At 44.4% G+C, this 23,299-nt stretch overlaps 1 long non-coding RNA gene across 2 annotated transcripts; it reads left to right on the top strand.

Annotated features, from left to right (window-relative positions):
- The first annotated feature begins 949 nt into the window (after window positions 1–949).
- Window positions 950–22,252, top strand: LOC126038288 (uncharacterized). Of its 2 annotated transcripts, none has more exons than XR_007505984.1 (2): window positions 950–1,278; window positions 21,633–22,252. It is a non-coding gene; the product is annotated as an uncharacterized LOC126038288 (long non-coding RNA). The 2 variants fall into 2 exon arrangements; XR_007505983.1 differs by lacking the exon at window positions 21,633–22,252 and adding an exon at window positions 12,580–13,199.
- Window positions 22,253–23,299: the final 1,047 nt, after the last annotated feature.

Genomic DNA, 23,299 nt, shown 5'->3' on the forward strand with positions numbered 1-23,299 from the left:
GTGCCTCATGCTCTTCTTTAGTCAGCCAAAGCCCACGGAGCTGCACTGCAAGCTTGAAGACCAGGATGCCAGCTTCGTGTCCTATTTCTGTCACCTAGTTCTTACGTACCGTTTCTTGCTAATCAAAAGGCCCAGTGATTCCTCCTCACACATCACACTTGAGTTAGTACGTCCAAGCATTATTTCTGCAGCGCTACATTTGCACGGATTAGCTGCTGAACCCTCCAGATGATGTACTGCTTTTCAAGAAGGGTGTAGTATAACTGGCGAGGGTCTACAGCAAGTCCAAGAGGGTGCTCAACGATGTACAGAAGTCTGACTTCAAAGTATAAATTTAAAAACAGCTGCTTAACCTGGAAAGGGCAATACTGAAGAGAAATAACAATGTTTAAACTCTAAAAGGTAGCTATAAGGAAGAACTTTTGTGTACATCCACTGCACACAGTTACACGGAATCATGGGGCTTAAATTACAACCTGAAAAACTTAGGGTATGTGGCAATCTTTGCAACAGTAGTAATAATTACAGGAAATGTTTAAGAATAAATTAGGCAAGCATTTGTCAAGAATGGTACAGAAAGTTGATCATTCACCTCTAGAATGAGAGCAACACTAGACTATCTTCAAAGGTTCTTCTTTCCCCACTGCTGTCCCTCTCCGTATTTCTACCCTCATCCAACACAAGCATCATCCCCAGCTCTGCACTTACAATTATATCTGCACATGCACATGTCTAGAGATGCACATTTATTTCTTCGTTACACACAGCTGAAGGAGAGTACTCATAGGTAAGCTAATTTACATAAACAGCTTTTGAAAGCTAAACACCTCAGCTTCTTGCAAAACCGTCAGCCCAACAGAACACCGGGAGCGGTATGTAAATCCTTATTCCAAAACTGCGTTCTCTTAAATCTTATGAAAACCATTTCTAACATAAAGCCTGACCTGACTGGTCTATTTTCTGACACTCCCCTTCTCTGTCATCAGGTACTTATTAGACAGTAAAACAACTGACGGGGCAAACACCATAACTAGCACAATAGCTGACTTCCGTAGCAGTTGCATATCATGTCTGAATAAATGTGAGTTTAGTAGGTGTATAGGTAGATACACATTCAGAAATGCACAAGAACTGAAAGGAGTAATCTGTAACTGGTAGACTAAGAACGCTGCAATAGCATGCAATGTAAATCAACATGCACCTATAGGGAAGGGAAGGGAAGTACAGAAACATTCTTCTGGATTAAAAAAAAACAAAACGTAGCAATGGTAGGAAAAGGTACTTGGAATGTGCCACTTTCAATCCACTGAAACGACGTCTGCAACAGCAGTAAGAACACTGGCAAACTACCTTCTCTGTTCCACAGGGCCTTGAAACCCATACGCATTGTGTGTTGCCAGTTGCCATTAGGAAACAAAGATATTAAATAGGGCAAATCAGAAGTAACTTGAACCAATCCCTCCCACCCAGCTATAAACCAGGACCATATACAGCCCTTGCAGACTACACATCCATTCCAGCCACATCATTAGCATAAGCTGTGCAAACCCATGCAAATCAACAGGTTTTTCAGGCATAAAAGCAGACTCCAAGAGCAGTTAAGCCACTTCTTACAACTGACAAAGTCATACTTCCATCACTGATCATAGCACAAGAACAAAAGAGAATGGGTCTTTATTGTCCTTCATGAACTTGAGGGGCTGCAAGAAACCAGTGAAGTTACAAGCCTGGATTCTGTAACGTCGCTACCAGCATAATTTCCAGATCAAAGATCCGGCCTCCTGTTAAGATCATCAAACATAATTTTGAGTTCAGAGAACAGGTCATCACAACACTAGGTTAGGTAGAGTATAAAACCCTATCATCAGATTCTCAGCTAGTTTAAGTCAATGTATTCTGTGTGTTCCGCTGAAGTCAATGAAACTAAACACACTATCACAGGAAAGAGATATTTCAGCACGCCTCAGACCTGGAAAACTATCTTGAAAAATGCCCGTCACTTTTAACACAAATTCTCTGCACTTCCCACGATCTCTCAACAGCGAGCAGTAGTAAGACCCTAACAGTTACTTGCAACCTATTTCTTGCTTAGCATTCATTTTTATTTTAATTTTAAAAGGGGCAACTAATAAATAAGATTTTTGCAGCTACTCACAAAAATCAATAAGCAAAGACATTTGTTCCAAGACTTAAATTTCTTGTATAATTTAAAAACCTATCAAAGCTCTGTAAAGTAAAATAGATACATTTACCTACTAATGTAGGAAACTACAGACAAACTTCAGGAAATGACCAAAGGTGCAGAGGATAGGCTAATGCCTATTAGCATTAGGTTGAAAAACAAGGTAGAAAAGATAGAAATGCCTATTAGCATTAAGGTACAAGAAGAACAACAACAACAAAAAAGCCCAGAAGTTCTACAGAAAAATGAGTGAGCAGCCCACAGCACTGGCAGACAACAGATTTTTTTATCGCCGCTTCCTCCACCCCTTCTTCTTATCCCCCCACCCCCGTTGTTTTTTTTTGAAGGAAATAATTATTCTATTGTGAAACATATTGCCAGTGATGCAGTTGAAGCCAAAAGCGTAAATGAGTTCAGGAGAGGATTAACCGAATTCTAAGACATGGGCCAACACAACTGCTATAGAAAGCATCTGCATCATGGTGAAATACAAACAGCTACTCTGAGAACGACACATTATTCTTCACTAAATTTGCCTTTTACCCTGTTGTATAGTTACTAATGTTGAAAAGAGTCACTGCTGTGCAAGAAACTAAAACTTACAGCGCTTCATGCTCGGAGAGAACTGTGGCCCATCAGCTCGTGGCTGTGAAGTCCTACAACTTAACACGTTTCAGCTGCACACCAAAAAGTTCTGAGGTGGACTGCTGACTGTATTCAATAGTCACAGCTTATGTAGGAGGATATGATAAATTTGACTTATTTGCCTTTAACCGATGCTCCAAATATTTTAAAGTCGTTCTTAAAGTAGGTTACTGGTTTGATTACCCTTCATACAAAATCCTCCTTCAAATGGACGTTTCTCTTCTTTTCTTTTCAGATTTAAGGCATGAACAGAAACCACACCTGCATCATCACTGAAATCAGTGCCTATTTTTCAATAAACTTTAGCAGCATCAGAATTCGTCCTCAAGTACCGTTCATAAAGCAAATGCTTCATTCTTCAAAACTTTTTTTAGCAAAGGTTAGTAATGCTGTACCACAGACTTTCACGCCCAGTCACACATGTTCTTCCCGAGACTGTTACGCAGCTTCGTATTGTAAAAATCGCCATCCTAACTGCGTACCTGATACTACTGGTTCTCCCCTTTTTAAAGTCTGATGTTAAGGAAAAGCTGCAAGTCCTACAAAACCAGGCAGACTTGCTTGTTCTTGCCAAAGAGAAAAAGGTTAAGCATTATTAAAAAATAAGACTATTGCCTACCTTTAAGTATCCATAAAGCTATCAACATGAACCGTATGGTGGCTTGTTAGCATCACTGTTTGAACACGGGCATGCAAAATGTCCTTCAGTTACATTCCAAACTCTATGAATTAATTGGTGGGCAATTCCCCAAGGATAAAACTTCTATCAAAAGCCAACAGTAAGCCAGAAATCTCTTTCCGTTTCATAGGGTAAAAAAAAAAAAATAAATACAGTGAATCCTGAAAAAAGAAATCGATATTAGACAGGGAACGCCTATATAGTTATAGGGCAAGTAATAAAACATTTAGTGTTTTGATTTTTTTCTTTTTATTTATGTCATCACAATAGTTAGACAAACATGGAAACATTTGCAACAGCAATACTTGGGCCACTTTAAAATCTTGGTAACACTGAAATACAGGTCAGCAAAAGCTAATGATGTGGGGAGGGGACTTTAGGTCTTATTATTGTCATACACGTTCACACACACACACATATATCTATATACACACGCGCACTCCACAACTCCAAAGAGCTATCTTAACTATGTCTGCCAGTAAACGGAAATAGTAGGCAGACAGGAACCATGTCCATACTAAGACAGTTAGCTGTGTCGTAAAACTGAAGATCACTGCAACCAGTGCCATCTTAAAGAAGAAGGAAAAAAAAAAAAAAAACCAACACCAAAAAAACTGAAAGGAACCATCGCTGTGCATGTCATAAGCATGAAGTTATTTTAACCTGGTGACTACTCTGCTCTATACTTTAAGCATCATGAAGTTTTTATGTGTTTTTAAAGTCTAAGGTTATTATTTTAAATGACCTGCTTGTAGTGGCAGCCCAAGTAGCATTCTGGAGAACACCACAGTGCCCACAACTTCTACAGGTCAGTGCAGTCTGATCAAGCACTACATTTCTAGGGGAGGAAAACAAAAAACCACTACCGCTCATTTATTCAATTGAAAAAAGCTTATTACCTGCACCTTCCAAAGCAACAGGCTACAGGAACACTGAATGCAAAGTAAACCAGACCCATCTGGAATACTCTGACTCAGTCTCAGCTCCAAGTTACACATCTTTCATTTCGTATTTTAAGGGATTAACAGCATTTGGATGCACAGAAACTGTCTTTACAGTGATGTCTGCAGACCTCCGAGTCATAAGTTAAAAATGTCTTCCTAAATTATAACAGTATTAGCACTTCCTCTGAAAGGAGTGAAAAAAACACAACCAGGGAAGGAGGAAGTGACACAACACCAAGGGTTTTTTTCCCAGAGATAACAAAATCCTGAGAGAACAAGATGCTTGTGCTATCAGAATAAAAATCCCCAAAGAAACAAAAGAGTTTACCTTTCCCTTGGAAAAGTTACTTTTGAGTCAAGATCTCCTCTTTTTCTCTCCCAAGCATGAAATCTCTCTTCAGCTTAAGACTGTCTTCTACTGCAGTAGAAATTTAGTGCACATGCTGGAACCTGGACAGAATCTTATTTAAAAAAACAAACAATACAATAGTACTACAGTGGCTAGAAATCTTTTACATATTCTGATGAAAAGACTCAACTTATTTCTAGGAAATAAAGCGTTTGGGGCCAAAGCCAACGCAAGATGTTCATGTAAGGTTAAATTTTTATTAATTTTTTTTTTTTTAAATTGATATATTGAAAAAAGCTGGAGAAGGAAGCGGGGACAGAAATGAAAAACCATTCAGGGATTCAGTGGTATAGACTGTCAGCATGCAATCTCAATATTGTAATTGCAGATCACATAGTCAGAACAAGCCAGTCAAAAGTAGCACACTCCCTGGGAGAGGGGCGGGAGTCTCTCTCCCCTTGTCTTTCAAGCCCAGACCCAACTAGCAGAAGGCAGCTTTTCTGTCAGATAAAGCAAGGCAAAAGGATCATGTACAGCAACTTCCTTGCAGCCTCTTGCTCCTGAGCACCCTTCTTCACCTCTCTCTTTCTTTCTCTCTTTCTTCTGGTGATGGGAAGGCAAAGCATGTTCTGTTCCTGTGAGCCCATACTGCTTGTCCCTATAGTCACAGCAGGCACCTGGGATTCCTCTCCGAAGACATTTACGCATAGAAATCAGTTGAGTGGTGTGTTACGGAAGCATAAGCTGCAGTGGACGTGATTTTGAATCAGTTAATTTTGTGCCCACCATGACAAAATAAACCCAGCAATTTCTTACTTTATAGAAATTCTCCTAAAGTAGTAGTTGCCCCCAACCGCTGTCAAGTTTTTGTATCACAGGAGAACAAATGCAGCCAAAAGAACATTTTCTCTAAAATGACCACTCCGAACTACACAAGCAGGCAGGCGCAGGCAGCTCCCGATTTAATTAAGCGTATGTACACAGCACCACTTAGTGGTGCAAGCGGAGTCACCGCTGACAGGAATGAGAAGTCTGAACACCAACCTTCCCGCCCCAGCTCCCTGGACATGAACGATGTCTGGTCTGTCTGTCCTCACTCGCAAAATACCACTACAATGCCTTTACTACAAGAGAGTACATCTGCCAAGCAAAACAAGTCCAAGAGTGCTGAACCTCAAGGCCAGCAGAACCAACGGCTGCTGAGCATCAAACAGGTGCATCCACTCTGAAGAGCTTTCAGAATTCTGCAGCACTCTACCACACGGTTTCTGGCGACACAGCCTGAAGCAGGGTTTAAACAAATGATCCAGCTTAGTATCTGCCTGTAGTGCAAAGAATAGCAATCTCTTGGCCCACGATTTGGGTTTTATATAGACTGGGGCCATAAACAAATGCAACAAATGTAGAAAAACCGAAGACCGACAGCAACTGGAACGTAAGTATTATTTTTCCACTCCATCAACCCGTTGGAAAACTAACTCACTTGTGCACTTACGTAACTGAGCACAAAGAGAACAAAAAGAAAGGCTTTTATTCAGAACAAATTAGTGTGTCTTTACAGGAAAGTAACGGTTTCAACTTACAAAACCAGCATCATCATTAGTGATGCACCTTTCCTGAATAAGGGATAAAAGAGGAGGATAACCATTGCTTTTACTGATACGTTCTTAATAATTAGCTGAGCACTTCTAAAGAGGAAGAACTTTGCTGCTTTCAGGACCGAAGTAAGAAAAAGTCTAAAGCATAGTCTTCCTGACGTGGGAAGACGTGTCCGCAAGAGAGGCACAAGATCCGATACAGAAATGTATCTACGTCTCGCTGAAAATTTGCACTCTAAGCATCACCAGCTTCTGCTTCCAGGGCAGTATACCACCAGCTTAACCGGAGGGTAGTAATTTTACCCCACACAAGAAGTCAGAACATGCACTATCCTTTAAGGAGGCAGAACAATAACCAAAGCAGAAAGAGGCTTAGAAATTAAGGCAAGATGGCACTTGCTCAGACAGACAGTGAGGAGGTGCAAGGTGGGTAAGACAGCAAAATGGAGATTGTTCCCCGTTCACACAGAGCTGATGGCACTTGCTCAGACACACAGTGAGGAGGTGCAAGGTGGGTAAGACAGCAAAATGGAGATTGTTCCTCGTTCACACAGAGCTCATTTCGACTCGAGTTGGTCGTCCTCTCCTCTTCCCACAAAATTAGGAATGCTTTTATGTAGGAAGTCCTGACTTTGTAGCCATCTATGCCGACAAACAAAAAACTATTCTAGGTCTGCTCTTGTGGTATTTAGGAAGTTGCAGAATTCAGCTTAGGGATGCATAATCAGTTATTTAATTACTGTTTCAGTACTGACCTACGTACACCAGCAGATAATAAACTAAAAATCACAGTGCTTCTGATTTGGTGTAAGCCAACAGACCTCCAGATTTTTTTCAGAGCATGTAAAGGTACAGCTCTCTGGGCATCACATGGCAATCATAACTGCCAAACGACTTGACAAGCTTGTAAACATCCAAACTGCTGCAAACACATCTATACATACAATAATGGATAAAACGTAGATGCATTCCACCTACACGCTTATGCAGGCAAACACTCGTGAGTTAAAAGCCACTGTATGAACCAGCTTACGGAGCGCTTAACCAAGCCAGTGATTCCCTGGCACACCTGAAGACCAGAAAAACATTCACCAAAATAAAGTTAGGGACATGCTCTTTTTTTTTTTTTTTTTTTTTTTTCTTTCTTCCTTTTTTTTTTTTTTAAAACTGTAACATGTACCAAGACAGCAAGGTCACTTTTCCAGCATCATTCATACACACATATGCCCCAGAAGCTACTTGAAATTACCTTGTGTAATGGAATTGTCTGGAAAGCTCAGCTTAAAGTAGCTGAGCTCAGCGACTGATTGATTTACAGGTACAGAAAATAAATGCATGCAGCATTTTAACAAGGACGACTTACCAGTGTTATGTTATTTCCATTTAGCAAAATCTGGTCTAGCTTTGTGATTTTTCTGCCCTCAGACGGAATCTCACAGAAGCAGCCTTAAAAAAAAATAAGTAAGAACAGATAACCAGAGACAACATTTCCAGTTTTGATTACAGAATAAATCTCTCATTAAGATGGCAGTTGTTGCAACTAAGAAATAAATTGGCCATGCTGCAGCCCGATCTTGACAAATTGACCGCCTGGATAAAGAAAGCTATCTGGCAACTAAAAAGATCCATTGTCCTTTTCTGCTCAGTGCACCTAAAGATACAGATTCACCCTCTAAATCTCGGCAATTTCTTGAATACCACCAACACTCAGAACAGGTTTCAAATGGCAATGTGGCAGGACAAAGCAATAAATACTTATCCTTAAGTCTGCTAACTTTTTAAACCTTTGCCTAGACCTTAAGGAAATGTAAAAACAAACAAAATACTGCAATGTTCAAGACGCAATCCACGCAAAGTTAAGGCTATCAAGTAGGAACCTGATTACGAGTATAAATCATGCAATAGCTACTCTATGACATGGATGTCCTGAACAGATCATCCTCTACAGTGTAAGTCCAAGGTACAAACCCTTCAGCTGGCACGTATTCCAAAAATATAAAACCTCTTTGCTTACAGAGCTTACACAGTATTTTTCCCCAGGAAACCAAATGTTCAAGAGGAACAGGAGGCAGAAACAACACCTGCAATTCTGTAACGTCTTCTAGCACCGTATCTGAAAATCCAGTTTCAAGGAAAATAAGGCCCTGAATTTAAAAATAAAACTATTTCCAGTTATTTCCATGTCACACTGAGCTGTGATTTTACCTGTAAAATAAAAAAATCAGAACAAGACAACTGATCCATACAAAAAAGGCTCTCCTATCCGGTGAACTCAAACCTCTCAAAAGCAGTAACATCACTGAGCTGGAGCATAAACTGGACGGCCTTAAACACCTCCATCAAAGGATACGGACAAAGTCATCAAGTCCTACAAGCGGTCCCACAATTTCTGATCGCTCTTCATCACAACATGAACGCGTGCGTGGACCTACGCATTTGTCCACAAGTTCTGTAGACTGAAAGGCACAAGAGATTGCTTTGTAGAACATACATGTTTTCCAGCAAAAACCTTAACGTTGTGGCGGCAAAAAAAGTCCTTGCCGCGGGCACTGGTGAAAAGCACAGAAAGAAGGCGAAAAAAAGAGACAGGAGAAAAACCACAGTAAAAACCCCGCTTCCTCGCACGCTTAACTGCTGCCGGTAGGTACCTCCACAAGTTCCTGTGGCCGCAGGAACACGTTCCCTCCGCCGAGAGCCTCCCTCCACCTCGGTGCCGCCGGGCCGCAGCACATCACCGCGGGTCTGCCGAGCGCCGGCGCTCGTCCCCAGCCGGCCTTTGCAAACCTCCTTTGCCCGGAGCCACCCCCCCCGCTCGCTGCCCGCGCCGGAGACCGGGACGCCCCAGCGCCTCTCCGCCGCCGCGGGCAGGGGCCGCGCCGCTGACAGGCCCGGCCGCGGCTCCCGAGCGGCGGGAAGCCCCGCGGCCTCAGGCGGACGCCTGACTGACGAGCCCGGAGGGCCGCCGCGCCCGCAGCCCCGGCCCCTCAGCCCCGGCCCGGCGAGGATTTTTCCCTCGCCGGCCAACAACGCCGGACGCTGCGGCCAGACCCGCGCACTTCACCGCGGCTGCGAAGGCGACGGGCTTCGCCGCCCGCCACCGCGCCGACGCGGAGGGGTGGCGCGGGGCCGCCCGGCCCGGCCCGGCCCCTGCCTCTGCGCGCCGGCCCCCTCGCCCCATCCAGCCGAGCCGCTCGCCCTCCCTCGCCTCCCGCCACCTCCGCACAGCGCCGCACCCCCGGGGTGAGCTGAGCTGATGGGCTGAGCTACAGCCTCCCCAGAAACCTCTGCCCTGACACCAGAGTCTCTGAAAACAGTTTCTGACCTCTTTTGGCACGTCACAGGATAGTAACCCAAACCACAAGACCATGTCTCTCCTACTTTGCTCTGTTGCAGAAGAATCTCAGCTTGCAAAGCACATCAGTTTTCTGTAACACAGATAACCAGGGTTCACACAGTCAGACTTTTCAGTCAGAAGGCCACGGAATCATAAAGAGACCGAGTATCTTTTCCTTAAACATCCTGTTTACAGACAGCTATGGTACCTCCAAGTACTATGAAAGTTACTTTCTCTAAAACTATCTTCCATTTAGTTTTCCTTTTTTTTTTCTTCTTTTTTTTTTCTCTTCTTCCCCTGAAAACTATCTTATAGCTTAATCCTTATAGGATTTTTTTTCAAGTTTTGTTTTTTTCTAACGAGTATCAACACATGAAAACTCTAAATAGTTTCAGGAAGGTCAGTATTTGCTACAGTTGCACTTGATCCAACATCCCACTTTTTTTTCCACCAAGCAAAGGAGTTCAACCAAGTTTCTTTCAAGAGCCATACAGGAGAAAGTACAGATTCTGCTCTGTCTGCTAACAAGCAGGCGAAGGAGCTGCTACCGATTTGAAAACTACAGAGGCTCTGCTGTGCCCATTTTCAACTGGGGAAGAGAAATAGCCCATCCTGTTTCAATATTTAGGTCCACTTTTTCTCATTTGCAAAGCAGATCCACTGCCTTGGGAGACTGACCAGAATTACCTGGAACAAACATTATTGTTGCCTAGGATCTGTTTGTTAGTTGAGAAAACAATCACTATGTCCCTGTGATAATATGACACGATTTCATCAAGACATTTCTGTCTCAAGGGGCCCAGTTGTATTTTATTTTCTAGTAACACAGCATCTATCCAATTCCGGTCTCTGACTTAAGAGATGAGCAACATGCAATTTCTTCAATGTCTACTTATCACGCGAGGAAGTCAACAAACCTCTTTTCACAGTTACAAGCACTTTTCAAAGACATGACAGTTCGCTCTGGTCATCAGCTGACCCTGAACAAGTTGCAAAACATAAAAGGATCAATAAATGTGAGAAAGACCTTTGGTATGAGGGAACCCAGACAAACTGGTGCAGCAGCTTTCTTCCCTATTGATTGGAAGAGAATGCTGTTTGGCTGCTGCTTCTACGGATAATCCACAAATTATTTGCTCTTCTTCTTAGCCAAAGGGCTAAGGCAGTGCCATCAGCAACTTCATAATAAACCCTGAAACAAGAAGCAGATATTACAGCTCCAAGTCTGAGCAAACAGCATCAATGATTGAGACAGCTCTAACACGGAAGGCCTGGGAAGTGGCAGTGGTACAAGGCACTAGCAATTTATCAGGGCTCTCTTTCAAATGCTGCCATTTTCTGTGACTTGGATTTTGCCTATTATTATGAGATCATTACATCACCTATCACACAAGTGTAGCTTTGTTAACTTTGAAAGAAAAGCTGCTAGACAATATACAACACAAAGTTAGACAAGCGAGGGAAGTACACAGTGAGGTCACAGGCAATCTGGAATCGGGCACCCGACTTGAATTCCTGGCTTTGGAAACCTCTCTCCAAATGACTTACCATCCTTTCACTAAGATCCAGCAGCAGTTCCCTCCTGTGCCTCACGCTCTTCTTTAGTCAGCCAAAGCCCACGGAGCTGCACTGCAAGCTTGAAGACCAGGATGCCAGCTTCGTGTCCTATTTCTGTCACCTAGTTTTTACGTACCGTTTCTTGCTAATCAAAAGGCCCAGTGATTCCTCCTCACACATCACACTTGAGTTAGTACGTCCAAGCATTATTTCTGCAGCGCCACATTTGCACGGATTAGCTGCTGAACCCTCCAGATGATGTACTGCTTTTCAAGAAGGGTGTAGTATAACTGGTGAGGGTCTACAGTAAGTCCAAGAGGGTGCTCAACGATGTACAGGAGTCTGACTTCAAAGCGTAAATTGAAAGACAGCCGCTTAACCTGGAAAGGGCAATACTGAAGAGAAATAACAATGTTTAAACTCTAAAAGGTAGCTATAAGGAAGAACTTTTGTGTGCATCCACTGCACACAGGACACGGAATCATGGGGCTTAAATTACAACCTGAAAAACTTAGGGTAGGTGGCAATCTTTGCAACAGTAGTAATAATTACAGGAAATGTTTAAGAATAAATTAGGCAAGCATTTGTCAAGAATGGTACAGAAAGTTGATCATTCACCTCTAGAATGAGAGCAACACTAGACTATCTTCAAAGGTTCTTCTTTCCCCACTGCTGTCCCTCTCCGTATTTCTACCCTCATCCAACACAAGCATCATCCCCAGCTCTGCACTTACAATTATATCTGCACATGCACATGTCTAGAGATGCACATTTATTTCTTTGTTACACACAGCTGAAGGAGAGTACTCATAGGTAAGCCAATTTACATAAACAGCTTTTGAAAGCTAAACACCTCAGCTTCTTGCAAAACGTCAGCCCAACAGAACACCGGGAGCGGTATGTAAATCCTTATGCCAAAACTGCGTTCTCTTAAATCTTATGAAAACCATCTCTAATATAAAGCCTGACTGGTCTATTTTCTGACACTCCCCTTCTCTGTCATCAGGTACTTATTAGACAGTAAAACAACTGACGGGGCAAACACCATAACTAGCACAATAGCTGACTTCCGTAGCAGTTGCATATCATGTCTGAATAAATGTGAGTTTAGTAGGTAGATACACATTCAGAAATGCACAAGAACTGAAAGGAGTAATCTGTAACTGGTAGACTAAGAACGCTGCAATAGCATGCAATGTAAATCAACATGCACCTATAGGGAAGGGAAGGGAAGTACAGAAACATTCTTCTGGATTTAAAAAAAAAATATACGCAGCAATGGTAGGAAAAGGTACTTGGAACGTGCCACTTTCAATCCACTGAAACGACGTCTGCAACAGCAGTAAGAACACTGGCAAACTACCTTCTCTGTTCCACAGGGCCTTGAAACCCATATGCATTGTCTGTTGCCAGTTGCCATTAGGAAACAAAGGCGCTGCGATCAGTAGAAGCGTGTAGAACACCAAAAATGAAACTTTTGAGTATGTCACATGCAAGATCCTCATTCTCCGTACAGTCTACAAGGTTACACAATTGTAAAATACTTCGTAAGAATGAGAATCCTGAAGTTTGCCTTGGATTAAAAAAGTTTTAAAATTCCGTTTTGTTTTGAGGTTTTTTTCCAAGGGTTTTAGAAATAAAAGCATCTTGGTAAAGTGATTTTCACACACTGCACAGACACAAGCAGTGTTTCTCCCACTGCGAGAGGAGTATCAAAATACTCTTATCTAATATGTTATAGACAAGAGTGACCAAGGTCACAGGAGAATCTGTACTTTCCCACGGATTACAAGGAACGGGCCAGGTGCTTTGTGCCTCCTATGCAGCTGGAGCATGCAGTTGCCTGGTAACTTGTTCTGAGCTATTGCATCTTAATCACATATACATGTAGGAATACCAAGCTGACCGCTTAGGTTTATCAGCCAAAACAGTTTACAGCAACACAATAGTTTAGAGCAATTCAGGAAGTTTAACACTGAATTTAGGTATGTGCTTATATGGTTTGATGAACAGAACTTTTATAAATGAAAGGGAAACAACAGACAACTTTAGAGCATACAAAAGGTATAGTCTACAAACCAAATATCAATTATTCGCAATATTTACCTGTTCAAAGGGCATCATGTAATGTCTCAGACTCAACAAGCATAAACTGACAGACTGTTATGATTTGAAAATTTTTAAAAAGTTCTAATAGCGTGCCCAAAACGGAGGTGTTTCAGTGTTCAGGCTAGACTCGTTGTCTCCAGTAAATACCTATCTTAATTCTAACACAGCATAAAAACCGATTTATAAATGTCCTCTTGTAAAAATGAAACTGTTCCAATCGCCCTGTTCACTCCTATTTAAGATATTAAATAGGGCAAATAAGAAGTAACTTGAACCAATCCCTCCCACCCAGCTATAAACCAGGACCATATACAGCCCTTGCAGACTACACAAGATCCTGTCTCATTCCAGCCATATCACTAGCATAAGCTGTGCAAACCCATGCAAATCAACAGGTTTTTCAGGCATAAAAGCAGACTCCAACAGCAGTTAAGCCACTTCTTACAACTGACAAAGTCATACTTCCATCACTGATCATAGCACAAGAACAAAAGAGAATGGGTCTTTATTGTCCTTCATGAACTTGAGGAGCTGCAAGAAACCAGTGAAGTTACAAGCCTGGATTCTGTAACGTCGCTACCAGCATAATTTCCAGATCAAAGATCCGGCCTCCTGTTAAGATCATCAAACATAATTTTGAGTTCAGAGGACAAGTCATCACAACACTAGGTTAGGTAGAGTATAAAACCTTATCATCAGATTCTCAGCTAGTTTAAGTCAATGTATTCTGTGTGTTCCGCTGAAGTCAATGAAACTAAACACACTATCACAGGAAAGAGATATTTCAGCACGCCTCAGACCTGGAAAACTATCTTGAAAAATGCCCGTCACTTTTAACACAAATTCTCTGCACTTCCCACGATCTCTCAACAGCGAGCAGCAGTAAGACCCTAACAGTTACTTGCAACGTCTTTCTTGCATAGCATTCATTTTTATTTTAATTTTAAAAGGGGCAACTAATAAGATTTTTGCAGCTACTCACAAAAATCAATAAGCAAAGACATTTGTTCCAAGATTTAAATTACTTGTATAATTTAAGAAACTAGCAAAGCTCTGTAAAGTAAAATAGATACATTTACCTACTAATGTAGGAAACTACAGACAAACTTCAGGAAATGACCAAAGGTGCAGAGGATAGGCTAATAGGCTAAAATCAGAAAAACAACAACAACAAAAAAAAAAACCCCAGGAGTTCTACAGAAAAATGAGTGAGCAGCCCACAGCACTGTCAGACAACAGATTTTTTTATCCCCGATTCCTCCACCCCTTCTTCTTATTCCCCCACCCCCGTTTTTTTTAAAGGAAATAATTTTTCTATTGTGAAACACATTGTCAGTGACGCAGTTGAAGCCAAAAGTTTAAATGAGTTCAGGAGAGGATTAACCGAATTCTAAGACATGTGCCAACACAACTGCTATAGAAAGCATCTGCATCATGGTGAAATGCAAACAGCTACTCTGAGAACAACACACTATTCTTCACTAAATTTGCCTTTTACCCTGTTGTATAGTTACTAATGTTGAAAAGAGTCACTGCTGTGCAAGAAACTAAAACTTACAGCGCTTCATGCTCGGAGAGAACTGTGGCCCATCAGCTCGTAGCGGTGAAGTCTATACAACTTAACACGTTTCACGGCATCCCTTCTTCGAGAAAAGGCACACGCCACGCCGCCGTAAAGGGCAGCAACCGGTTTCCGACGTGCCAGACACACTGCCGGAAAGCGCGGCGTCTTTTCGTCGTGAAAAGAAACACGCCACGCCGCCGTAAAGGGCGTCAAGCGGTTTCTGACGTGCCCGCCACGCTGCCGGAAAGCGCAGCGTCCAATAGTCGTGAAACAGAGGGCGCCACACCGCCGTAAAGGGCGGCAAGCGGTTTCTGACGTGCCCGCCACGCTGCCGGAAAGCGCAGCGTCCAATAGTCGTGAAACGGAGGGCGCCACACCGCCGTAAAGGGCGGCAAGCGTTTTCCGACATGCCCGCCACGCTGCCGGAAAGCGCGGCGTCTCATAGTCGTGAAACGCAGGGCGCCACACCGCTGTAAAGGGCGGCAAGCGGTTTTCGACGTTCCCGCCACGCTGCCAGAAAGCGCGGCGTCCCATAGTCGTGAAACGGAGGACGCCACACCGCCGTAAAGGGCGGCAAGCGGTTTTCGACGTGCCCGCCACGCTGCGGGAAAGCGCGGCGTCCCATAGTCGTGAAACGGAGGACGCCACACGGCCGTAAAGGGCGGCAAGCGGTTTCCGACGTGCCCGCCACGCTGCCGGAAAGCGCGGCGCCTCATAGTCGTGAAACTGAGGGCGCCACGCCGCCGTAAAGGGCGGCAAGGGGTTTTCCTTCCCCGCGCCTCTGCTAACAGCGCCTGCGTTAAGAGAGACTCGAGAACACCGGAGGGCCAAATTGCCGCCCTCACGACAGGGCTCGGGGGCTGCCTGCGGCTGCAGCACAGGCTTCAGGGGAGGGGCTGCAGCTGGGGGCAGCCGCACGGGCCGAGCGGGGCCGGGGAGAGGCGCCGGGGGAGCTCCGGCGACTCGGGATGGCGCCCGCTGGCTGCGCCTGGAGGGTGCCCGCCTCCGTCCCCTCTTCCCTTCTGTCGGCTCTCGGGGACCGGCCCGGCGCTGCCCTGGCCCGGCTCGCCTCCGGCGGACCGGGAGCCTGCCGCGGCGGCCGCTTCGCAGCTTCCCGTCCCGCCGGCCCCGGGCGGGCAGGAGGCACCCACCGGCCCCGCTCCCTGCGCGCCGCTACGCTGCTGCCGGGGACCGCGCATGCGCGCCGGCCGTACGACGGCGTGCGAACGCCGGGCTGCGGTACCGTACTTTGCCCACAAGGCGGCACCAGCGGCGGCGCTGCTGCGCACCTGTGCGGTGCCGGCGCTGCTGTTCGGCGCTTTGCGCGCGGAGCGCCCGCTGACACCGCGCCCGCGCGGCGCCTGCGGCGTTTCCTTGCCGGGAGGGAGGAAGCAACGGGCGCGGCGGCACTTTCCCCGGGGACGCGCTGCTGGTACCGTCGGACCACGGGTACCGTTACAGGGGCACCACCGCGCCTTTGCCGCCTCCGAGCTGTAGTACCGGCTTTTGGGCGCCGGGCAGCAGCATCCCCGCCGTAACGATCCTCTTCTGAGCGTCAGCTGCGTGAGGGACGACTGACAGCTCAGCCCAGTAGACACCAGCCGCAGGCGGCAACTCCTTACTGGGGGCACAGGGCTGACATCGCCCTGCCCTCTCCCCCCTCGCAGCCCGGGCACTCCTCTTCATCGCCTCCCTTCCAAAAAGCACCCGAGCGGCTGGAGCGTTTACAGCAGTCAAGTGCAAGGAGCAGACAATTCGGGCGGCCGCTTCTGTCCCTGCCACCCCCCCCCCCCCCCATTATCTAGAGAGGACAAGCAGCACAGGGAACCTGCAAATGGGGGGGTGGGGGTGGAAGGGGGGTGTCCCCTGCAGCAAGCCCCAGGGACTGCTGTATCCCTCTGCATGGGGCATCAGGGTTGTGGGAGCGACAGCAGCCAGTCAGCAGACGCTGGCGAGAGATTTACAACAAAATATAACGCCTGGTTCAGGTGACAGCATGAAGGCAGGCCACAAGAGACCCAAAGCTGCTTCGTGCCAGAGGGGCAGCTCTGTTCGGCAGGAAAGGCCGCGGCCCAGCGCACCAGATGCGAGCGGCCCACCTGCAAGCGAGCGATACCCCGGCGACCCTGGGGCTCAGTCGGGGTGGGCACCTCCGTGCTATCAGAACGCTGCTCTCCTAATCCTGCACGCACGCAGGCAAGGCTCCTTGCGGGGGGCTTGTCTCTTATCGAAGAGACGCTGCACGGTGTTAGGTACCGCCCTGCCCTCCGGCGTTCAAAGTAATCAGACGTTGAGCAGGGAAAGCAGAGAGGCCTGTCGGGATATTAGATGTCCTCAGCAGAGGACCGCAGAGCCCTCGAGATTCCATCTTTGCTCCCTACAGGAGCGTGGCTCCGCGCTCCTTGCCGCTCCTGCCAGCAAGCGTCACAGTTGCCCTTTGCCGCCTGCAACACGGCCCCAGTACTGCCGCTTACAGAGCGAGAGGCGCTCGCTATAAAGCGGCGATGAAGAACAAGGACGGCCCGTCGAGATGGCAGGAGGAACACAGAGAGCCTCCAGCATTAGCCAGGCAGGGCTTGCAACTCACCTCGTGTCCTGGTTTAACGCCAGCCGGCAACGAAGGCCCACGCGACCGCTCACTCGCTCCCCCGCCCCCAGCGGGACGGGGAGACAATCGGAAGGGCAAAAGTGAGAAAACTCGTGGCTTGAAACGAAAACAGTTTAATCATCATTAAAAAGAAACAACAACAACTTGTAAGGAAAAGAAGGGAAAAAAATGACAGAGAACAGGGTGCAGGCAGCACACCAGGGGTCTGGAGCCTGATGGATGATGGGGGGGGGGGGGGGGGGTGTGGAATACGGAGGAGGGAAAGGAGGGAGGCAGGGCAGGAGATAGGAGAGCAGGGGGCGCAGGGGGAAACAGCTCGCGTGGGTTAAAAACTCGTGTGGGTGAAGGGGGTGGGCTGGAGCAGCGGGGGGCATATGGGGGAGACACGGACACAGGGGGTAGGGTATGTGTGGGTACAAAGGTGCACGGGGTGTACTAAAACAAGTTGTGCTGCTTCACAAAAACATGGTCCCACCTGAATTCAGTAGTAGGGTTTCTTCTGCTCTTAAACATTAATCAGGCACTTAAAGCCTTCAGTAGACTTGTAAGTCCAAACCTCCGACAATTTACGTAGTCTTATTTCTGATATCCATGATATGTGAAAATAAATCTTTCAGTTTAATAGTTGTCACTGAGAAAGAAACGTGTTAATCTAAACCACACAAGGGGAATAATATCATGTTCGCCATGTAGACTTTACTAAGAGCTTGAAATTAACTTCTCAGGATCTTTTAAGCTTCTAAGCATAAAATAATTAGTGTAGCTTACAGATGTGGAAGAGAAATATTTTGGTATCATAACCAAAGTAGCCTTCTCCTCTGTGAACTGCAACAGAATCTGTAATGTTGCATCAACACTTCAAAACCCACTCTGTCTCTCCTCCTTTCTCATCCAATGTTTTGTTTATTTCAACAATTTCTTTCATTATCTGTCCCATAAAATGAGAAATAGATTATTATGGAATTGCTCCTAAGATAAAAAATTAATGCATTAGACTAGCTGTGATATAAAAATTATTTGAGATATATTTATGTGTGATATTCTGATGAATTATCTAGTTGTTTACAGTTGCTAGGACTTCTCTCAGTAGTAAATCACTGGCAATGTGCATGAACACGAGAAACTATTCATGGGGCACATTCATCCTTTATGCAGTTAAATGAAGTTTTTAAATCACAAAAAGATTTGGCTGTTACACAGTCTGTGTAAATTACATGATAGTAACCCAAACCACAAGACCATGTCTCTCCTACTTTGCTCTGTTGCAGAAGAATCTCAGCTTGCAAAGCACATCAGTTTTCTGTAACACCGATAACCAGGGTTCACACAGTCAGACTTCTCATTTAGAAGGCCACAGAAAGAATCATAAAGAGACCAAGTATCTTTTCCTTAAGCATCCTGTTTACAGACAGCTATGTTACCTCCAAGTGCTATGATAGTTACTTTCTCTAAAACTATCTTCCATTTAGTTTTCCTTTTTTTTCTCCCCCCACCCCCCCCCCCCCCCCCCCCCCGAAAACAATCTTATAGCTTAATCCTTATAGGATTTTTTTCAAGTTTTGTTTTTTTTCTAATGAGTATCAACACATGAAAACTCTAAATAGTTTCAGGAAGGTCAGTATTTGCTACAGTTGCACTTGATCCAACATCCCACTTTTTTTTCCAACAAGCAAATGAGTTCACCCAAGTTTCTTTCAAGAGCCATACAGGAGAAAGTACAGATTCTGCTCTGTCTGCTAACAAGCAGGCGAAGGAGCTGCTGCCAATTTGAAAACTACAGAGGCTCTGCCGTGCCCAATTTGAACTGGGGAAGAAAAATAGCCCTTCTTGTTCCAATATTTAGGTCCACTTTTTCTCATTTGTAGAGCAGATCCACTGCCTTGGGAGACTGACCAGAATTACCTGGAACAAACATTATTGTTGCCTAGGATCTGTTTGTTAGTTGAGAAAACAGTCACTATGTCTCTATAATAATATTACACGATTTCATCAATACATTTCTCTCTCAAAGGGCCCAGTTGTATTTTATTTTCTAGTAACACAGTATCTATCTAATTCCTGTCTCTGACTTAAGAGATGAGCAACATGCAATTTCTTCAATGTCTACTTATCACGCGAGGAAGTCAACAAACCTCTTTTCACAGTTACAAGCACTTTTCAAAGACCTGACAGTTCGCTCCGGTCATCAACTGACCCTGAACAAGTTGCAAAACATAAAAGGATCAATAAATGTGAGAAAGACCTTTGGTATGAGGGAACCCAGACAAACTGGTGCAGCAGCTTTCTTCCCTATTGATTGGAAGAGAATGCTGTTTGGCTGCTGCTTCTACGGATAATCCACAAATTATTTGCTCTTCTTCTTAGCCAAAGGGCTAAGGCAGTGCCATCAGCAACTTCATAATAAACCCTGAAACAAGAAGCAGATATTACAGCTCCAAGTCTGAGCAAACAGCATCAATGATTGAGACAGCTCTAACACGGAAGGCCTGGGAAGTGGCAGTGGTATAAGGCACTAGCAATTTATCAGGGCTCTCTTTCAAATGCTGCCATTTTCTGTGACTTGGATTTTGCCTATTATTATGAGATCATTACATCACCTATCACACAAGTGTAGCTTTGTTAACTTTGAAAGAAAAGCTGCTAGACAATATACAACACAAAGTTAGACAAGCGAGGGAAGTACACAGTGAGGTCACAGGCAATCTGGAATCGGGCACCCGACTTGAATTCCTGGCTTTGGAAACCTCTCTCCAAATGACTTACCATCCTTTCACTAAGACCCAGCAGCAGTTCTCTCCTGTGCCTCACGCTCTTCTGTAGTCAGCCAAAGCCCACGGAGCTGCACTGCAAGCTTGAAGACCAGGATGCCAGCTTCGTGTCCTATTTCTGTCACCTAGTTTTTACGTACCGTTTCTTGCTAATCAAAAGGCCCAGTGATTCCTCCTCACACATCACACTTGAGTTAGTACGTCCAAGCATTATTTCTGCAGCGCCACATTTGCACGGATTAGCTGCTGAACCCTCCAGATGATGTACTGCTTTTCAAGAAGGGTGTAGTATAACTGGTGAGGGTCTACAGTAAGTCCAAGAGGGTGCTCAACGATGTACAGGAGTCTGACTTCAAAGCGTAAATTGAAAGACAGCCGCTTAACCTGGAAAGGGCAATACTGAAGAGAAATAACAATGTTTAAACTCTAAAAGGTAGCTATAAGGAAGAACTTTTGTGTGCATCCACTGCACACAGGACACGGAATCATGGGGCTTAAATTACAACCTGAAAAACTTAGGGTAGGTGGCAATCTTTGCAACAGTAGTAATAATTACAGGAAATGTTTAAGAATAAATTAGGCAAGCATTTGTCAAGAATGGTACAGAAAGTTGATCATTCACCTCTAGAATGAGAGCAACACTAGACTATCTTCAAAGGTTCTTCTTTCCCCACTGCTGTCCCTCTCCGTATTTCTACCCTCATCCAACACAAGCATCATCCCCAGCTCTGCACTTACAATTATATCTGCACATGCACATGTCTAGAGATGCACATTTATTTCTTTGTTACACACAGCTGAAGGAGAGTACTCATAGGTAAGCCAATTTACATAAACAGCTTTTGAAAGCTAAACACCTCAGCTTCTTGCAAAACGTCAGCCCAACAGAACACCGGGAGCGGTATGTAAATCCTTATGCCAAAACTGCGTTCTCTTAAATCTTATGAAAACCATCTCTAATATAAAGCCTGACTGGTCTATTTTCTGACACTCCCCTTCTCTGTCATCAGGTACTTATTAGACAGTAAAACAACTGACGGGGCAAACACCATAACTAGCACAATAGCTGACTTCCGTAGCAGTTGCATATCATGTCTGAATAAATGTGAGTTTAGTAGGTAGATACACATTCAGAAATGCACAAGAACTGAAAGGAGTAATCTGTAACTGGTAGACTAAGAACGCTGCAATAGCATGCAATGTAAATCAACATGCACCTATAGGGAAGGGAAGGGAAGTACAGAAACATTCTTCTGGATTTAAAAAAAAAATATACGCAGCAATGGTAGGAAAAGGTACTTGGAACGTGCCACTTTCAATCCACTGAAACGACGTCTGCAACAGCAGTAAGAACACTGGCAAACTACCTTCTCTGTTCCACAGGGCCTTGAAACCCATATGCATTGTCTGTTGCCAGTTGCCATTAGGAAACAAAGGCGCTGCGATCAGTAGAAGCGTGTAGAACACCAAAAATGAAACTTTTGAGTATGTCACATGCAAGATCCTCATTCTCCGTACAGTCTACAAGGTTACACAATTGTAAAATACTTCGTAAGAATGAGAATCCTGAAGTTTGCCTTGGATTAAAAAAGTTTTAAAATTCCGTTTTGTTTTGAGGTTTTTTTCCAAGGGTTTTAGAAATAAAAGCATCTTGGTAAAGTGATTTTCACACACTGCACAGACACAAGCAGTGTTTCTCCCACTGCGAGAGGAGTATCAAAATACTCTTATCTAATATGTTATAGACAAGAGTGACCAAGGTCACAGGAGAATCTGTACTTTCCCACGGATTACAAGGAACGGGCCAGGTGCTTTGTGCCTCCTATGCAGCTGGAGCATGCAGTTGCCTGGTAACTTGTTCTGAGCTATTGCATCTTAATCACATATACATGTAGGAATACCAAGCTGACCGCTTAGGTTTATCAGCCAAAACAGTTTACAGCAACACAATAGTTTAGAGCAATTCAGGAAGTTTAACACTGAATTTAGGTATGTGCTTATATGGTTTGATGAACAGAACTTTTATAAATGAAAGGGAAACAACAGACAACTTTAGAGCATACAAAAGGTATAGTCTACAAACCAAATATCAATTATTCGCAATATTTACCTGTTCAAAGGGCATCATGTAATGTCTCAGACTCAACAAGCATAAACTGACAGACTGTTATGATTTGAAAATTTTTAAAAAGTTCTAATAGCGTGCCCAAAACGGAGGTGTTTCAGTGTTCAGGCTAGACTCGTTGTCTCCAGTAAATACCTATCTTAATTCTAACACAGCATAAAAACCGATTTATAAATGTCCTCTTGTAAAAATGAAACTGTTCCAATCGCCCTGTTCACTCCTATTTAAGATATTAAATAGGGCAAATAAGAAGTAACTTGAACCAATCCCTCCCACCCAGCTATAAACCAGGACCATATACAGCCCTTGCAGACTACACAAGATCCTGTCTCATTCCAGCCATATCACTAGCATAAGCTGTGCAAACCCATGCAAATCAACAGGTTTATCAGGCATAAAAGCAGACTCCAACAGCAGTTAAGCCACTTCTTACAACTGACAATGTAATACTTCCATCACTGATTATAGCACAAGAACAAAAAAGAATGGGTCTTTATTGTCCTTCATGAACTTGAGGGGCTGCAAGAAACCAGTGAAGTCACAAGCCTGGATTCTGTAACGTCGCTACCAGCATAATTTCCAGATCAAAGATCCGGCCTCCTGTTAAGATCATCAAACATAATTTTGAGTTCAGAGGACAAGTCATCACAACACTAGGTTAGGTAGAGTATAAAACCTTATCATCAGATTCTCAGCTAGTTTAAGTCAACGTATTCTGTGTGTTCCGCTGAAGTCAATGAAACTAAACACACTATCATAGGAAAGAAATATTTCAGCACACCTCAGACCTGGAAAACTATCTTGAAAAATGCCCGTCACTTTTAACACAAATTCTCT

The sequence above is a fragment of the Accipiter gentilis genome, chromosome 5 (genome assembly GCF_929443795.1).
Source record: "Accipiter gentilis chromosome 5, bAccGen1.1, whole genome shotgun sequence".
In the NCBI taxonomy this organism is placed as follows: Eukaryota; Metazoa; Chordata; class Aves; order Accipitriformes; family Accipitridae; genus Astur; species Astur gentilis.